This window comes from Salmo trutta, chromosome 27 (assembly GCF_901001165.1).
Source record: "Salmo trutta chromosome 27, fSalTru1.1, whole genome shotgun sequence".
Lineage (NCBI taxonomy): Eukaryota > Metazoa > Chordata > Actinopteri > Salmoniformes > Salmonidae > Salmo > Salmo trutta.
Window position 1 is genome coordinate 414763 of NC_042983.1, and position 6000 is coordinate 420762.

Consider the following 6000-nt stretch of genomic DNA (forward strand, 5'->3'; position numbering starts at 1 on the left):
AAAAATGGGTTCATTTGGTTTTTATTCATGTTCATGCGGTGTTGACCCAGCACTTGGGTGTTTTTTTAATGTAATCTATTTTTAATACACATGTTCCAAACACTGTCAAGACTCAGCATATCTAAGCATTTAGATCAATGACATGGTGGCGCTATAAAGGGCACATGTTTATATCTCTTGATATTTTTACTCAGAGGGATGGAATTGGGCACAAATGCTAAGGGATATGAGTCTAGCTAAACTGTAGAATATGATTCTGTTTGGCCGCATGGTGGCTCTGTTGGACAGGAAAGGTTATTAATGCAAGCTCATTGGCTTATTGCGGCCATATTGTTTTTTAAATTATTATTATGGATCCCCATTTGAGCTAGAGTCATGGAAAATATTGTGTTTGAAGATATGCATCCATAGATGCTATATAACACATTTGGTGCCGATCGGTTTAGCCGTCCTGTAGAAGACAACGTTTGAAGTAGTCACAATCATTAAAAATAGTCAAAAATATGCATATTGCATAATTTTGAATTGTGGTATTTGGCAGGCATGGTAAGGAGAGCAGAAGTAGCTCCTCCTAGGGTGATGTGTCCAATTTGTCCTAATGGTAGCAAAGTGGTCTACAGCTTGAACCCTGGCATTGCTGCTTGCAGCTATTTATTATTATTAGGGGTTCAGCAGCGAAGATGGTGAAACCCTATTGTTTCTTCTGGTTAGGGGTTCAGCAGCAAAGCTGGTCAAACCCTATTATGTTTCTACTGGTTCATTATTATTAGGGGTTAAAGCAGCAAAGCTGGTCAAACCCTATTCTATTGTTGGCATTCATTATTATTATTATTCATTTTCTTCCGTAAAGCAAAATGTAAATTCCTGTGAGAAGGTAATGCCTAGGAAGATGCAACTTGGCATGATGGTAAAGGCCCATGGGCCACACCCTCTCATGCAATGCAATGCCATTTTGAATTGTGTGAAAAACACTTAAAACGCTACTCCTCTGGCACCGAATGACCGGTCTGCACAAAACTTGATATGTGGCATCTATGGACAAAGTTCTCCCAACTCAACATTTTCCAGATTAGAAGCTAAAACAACATGGCTGCTATTGACCAATAAGTATACATGTGTGCATGGTCTGGCACATAAATGCATATTTGTATTTATTACGGATCCCCAACTCTTCCTGGGGTTCAGCAAAATTAAGGCAGTTCTATATATGTTCATAGATTACAATACATTTACAACAGATTAAGTGTGTGCCCTCCGGCCCCAACTCTACTACCACATATCTACAACACAAATCCATGTGTACATGTGTGTGTATAGTGCGTATGTTATCGTGTGTGTATGCATGTGTCTGTTCCTATGTTTGTGTTGCTTCACAGTCCCCACTGTTCCATAAGGTATATTTGATCAGATTTCTAAGTCTAATTTTACTGCTTGTGTGAGTTACTTGATGTGGAATCAAGTTCTATGTAGTCATGGCTCTATGTACTACTGTGCACCTCCCATAGTCTGTTCTGGACTTGGGGACTGTGAAGAGACCTCTGGTGGCATGTCTTGTGGGGTATGCATGGGTGTCCAAGCTGTGTGTCAGTAGTTCAAACAGACAGCTCGGTGCATTCAACATGTCAATACCTCTCACAAATACAAGTAGTGATGGAGTCAATCTCTCCTCCACTTTGAGCCAGGAGAATTTGACATGCATATTATTAATATTAGCTCTCTGTGTACATCCAAGGGCCAGCCATGCTGCCCTGTTCTGAGCCAATTTCAATTTTCTAAAGTCCCTCTTTGTGGCACCACATGACTGAACAGTCGTCCAGGTGCGACAAAACTATGGCCTGTAGGACTTGCCTTGTTGATAGTGCTGTTAAGATTGCAGAGCAGCTCTTTATAATGGACAGACTTCTCCCCATCCTAGCTACTGTTGTATCAATATGTTTGAAACATGACAGTTTACAAGCCAGGGTTACTCCAAGCAGTTTAGTCTCCTCAACATGCTCAATTTCCACATTATTAATTACAATATTTAGTTGATGTTTAGGGTTTAGTGAATGATTTGTCCCAAATACAATGCTTTTAGGTTTTTAAATATTTAGGAATGACTTATTCCTTGCCACCCATTCTGAAACCGCAGCTCTTTGTGTTGCAGTCATTTCAGTCGCTGTAGTAGCTGACGTGTATAGTGTTGAGTCATCCGCATACATAGACACATTGGCTTTACTCAAAGCCAGTGGCATGTCATTAGTAAAGATTGAAAAAAGTAACGGGCCTAGACAACTGCCCTGGGGAATTCCTGATTCTACCTGGGTTTTGTTGGAGAGGCTTCCATTAAAGAACACCCTCTGTGTTCTGTTAGACAGGTAACTCTTTGTCTACAATATAGCAGGGGGTTTAAAGCCATAACACATATTTTTCCACCAACAGACTGATCGTTATGTCAAAAGCCGCACTGAAGTCTAACAAAACAGCCCCCACAAACTTTTTATCAATTTCTCTCAGCCAATCATCAGTTATTTGTGTAAGTGCTGTGCTTGTTGAATAGCCTTCCCTATAAGCATGCTGAAAGTCTTATCAATTTGTTTACTGTAAAATAGCATTGTATCTGGCCAAACACAATTTTTTCCAAAAGTTTACTAAGTGTTGGTAACAGGCTGATTGGTCGGCTATTTGAGCCAATATAGGGGGCTTTACTATTTTTAGGTAGCGGAATAACTTTTGCTTCCTTCCAGACCTGAGTGCACACACTTTCTAGTAGGCTTAAATTGAAGTTTGCTAATCTTGCCAATTAAAAAATCATTAAAGTAGTTGGCAATATCAGTAGGTTTTGTGATGAATGAGCCACCTGATTCAATGAATGATTGATAATTTTTACCACAAGGACAAGTTATAAGATAAATATGCCCATACTGGATGGAAATTACAAGTGTAATGGCTGTGTTCAATGCAATGGCACTTATAAATGTAGATCCTTCAAACACCCCCAAACAGGGAAATCTATCCCAATTAAAGGTGTTATTACGTGTTCCACTAAGGCAGTTATTTATCTTATAACTTGTCCTTGTGGTAAAAATGATGTGGGTAAAACAAAGCGTGAATTAAAAGTACGTATCTCAGAGCATCGTAGCACCATTAGGTGCAAAAACTTGACTTACCCAGTTGCGGCCCACTTTTTGGAAGCAAACCATTCGATTTCATCTCTGCGTTATATTGGCATCGAACATGTCACCCTCCCGAGGAGAGGGGGTGACCTCGATAATTTTTTGTTAAAACGAGAGGCTGCCTGGATCTTTAATTTAAAAAGACCCTTGCTCCCTTCGGTCTCAACATAGACTTTGATCTGAAGCCATTCTTGTGATTATTGTGATTTTGCCATTGTAATTGTTTGTTAGATACATTTTAGACTACAAATGCTATGATCGTATGCTATCCATTTGTTTGTCTTTTTGTATGTTCTTTGTATGCCATTTTTGTTAAATATTTGAGTTAACCAATGATATTAGGCCACACTTGGCCATGATTACAAACACCTGTGTGTCTTCTGACACTATATAAATGACTCATCTCGCAGTGTTTGTGATGATACCCTGATGAAGACAGCTTTGCTGTCGAAACGTTGGTTATTAGGTTATTACATTTTTGCATCTGAGCTCTTAGAGTGTGCGGCTTTCCCTTATTTTCTAGTTTTCTACTCCGCTAGCCAGCACCTCGCCTTTATAGGTGTGCGTTTCTTTTTTCTAGATTGATTGATAACCTGAACCAGGTTGCAGGCACTAGTTACAGTTTGAAGCTTTCTCTTGAGTGGGCAGGCTGATGAAAGCCAGGCAATATTTAAAATCACCCATAAAATATACCTCTCTATTGATATCACATACATTATCAAGCATTCCACATGTTATCCAGATACTGACTGTAAACACTTGGTGGTTTATACTGTAGCAGCTTCCTACCAAAATGGGCATTAGGTGAGGCAGATTAACCTGTAGCCATATTACTTCAACAGTATTTAACATAAGATCCTCTCTAAGCTTTACAGGAATGTGGTTGTGAATATAAACAGCCACAACTCCACCTTTGGCATTTCTGTATTTTCAGTAAATCTTATAACCATGTATTGCTACCACTGTATCATCAAAGGTATTATTAAAGTGAGTTTCAGAGATTGTCAGAAAATGAATGTCATCTGTTACTAGCAAATTATTGATTTCATTAACCTTTGTTCTTAAGCTAGATATGTTAACATGAGCTATTTTAACACTTTTGTTAAATGCTTGATTGTTTTTCTTGCTTTACTAAGAAGCTTAGCAAAGGTAGACATACTCGGGTTATTTATGTTAGTGCAGGGTGAGCTGCACACATTGGATTTCCTGCTAGGGCACACCACCTCGGTGCTAACAGTATTACTCTGGTTCATAAGCATATGATCACTGCATACAATAGCTGTAGGATCAGCAGTGGCATTCAATGCCCATTTGCTGAAACATTATGACAACTCAGTGACACAATGGTAGGTATTAAATGAGCTTGAGCTTGGGCCAGGAGAAAGCTTAGGGCCAGTAGGTTACAGGCCAGTGCTGATGGTGGACGGTAACACCCAGCAACAGTCAACAAATAACTATTTGAAAGCTTAATGCTGAAAACCAGAAAGTCAAATTGTTTGGGGACAGACTTCGTGGAGACAACCGAGCACTGAAGGTGGTCCTTGGTAAAGATTGCCACTCCACCACCTTTGGAAGATCTGTCTCGTCTAAAAGGTTATAACAAGTAAGGTTAACATCAGTGTTCAGAACACTCCTTCTTATCCATGTCTCAGTAATGACCATCACATCTAGATTTGAGCTGTGAACCCCCACTTTCAATTGATGAATTTGAGGTAATAAGCTTTTAGTGTTAACGTACAGAAAACCCAGGCTTTTATGAGAGCAGAAATCATCAGAACATAAGTCGGAATTGGGACTATTAACAGTAAACGGGCCAAGGGGTACATGCACATTTGCAGCTATCATCAGCAGAAATAAAATCAGGGCACTGCAGAGGACGGAGAGCTTTGCAGTGTTTATTTTTTTATGACATTTGAATGTGCATCAGATGGCAACAAGTTCATATTGTACAGCAATTTCATCAGGTAACATGAATAGAAAGCCAGCGAGAGAGGGTTAGAATAGGATGAGAGGCTTAGAATAGAGTCCGTGTAACCAATAGAGAGAGAGAGCCATGAGTATGGGAACAAACATAGTCTGGGTAAACGAAACGAGCAAGTTCATAGTCAACAAAGCGCGCAACAGTCATGGAGCAAACAGCACGGCTTGGGGCTAGCCATTGTAAGTTCAAAGAGTCACTCGCCCCAACAAAATAATGTGAGTGAGTAGCTCCCTATGAATCCAGTAGGCTATAAAAGTCTGAGAGAAAATAAATAAATAGTTGGCCTATGCTAGTTAATTAAAAGTGTTTATGAGTAATAATAAGATTCAAATAATAAGATTTACAAGTTAAGTAGTCTACATAAAAATTCAGATCAGTCCAAAGTCCACAGTGCATGTGTGTGCTTGAGGCGAGCGAAAGTTTGCGAGATGGGGGAAGTGTGGCGGGAGTATCTGTACCAGACAGAGGGAGACAGGTCAGGGCAGGCAGAGAGCAAATCGCTGGGTGGGATCCAAGCAACAGCTCAGCAGGCAACGGGAGTAGGTGTCACACCCGCTTGGGAGAAGCTTTTGTTGGGAGGCTGAATAGGAGAGGAGGCGTTCAACCTTACCAGACAGGTGCGTGGTGGAGCAGATAAATCGGCCAAGGCGAAAAAGCTGAATGAAAAACGTTGGACGTAAAACTGTTTGAATGGCGTCTGTGAGTGTCATCATTATAACATCAAAGGTTAGTGCTGCATTTAGCTGTGGTTTGGGTTTTTGTGACATATATGCTTGCTTTGAAAATGGCTGTGTGATTATTTTTGGCTATGTACTCCCCTAACATAATCTAATGTTTTGCTTTCGCTGTAAAGCCTTTTTGAAA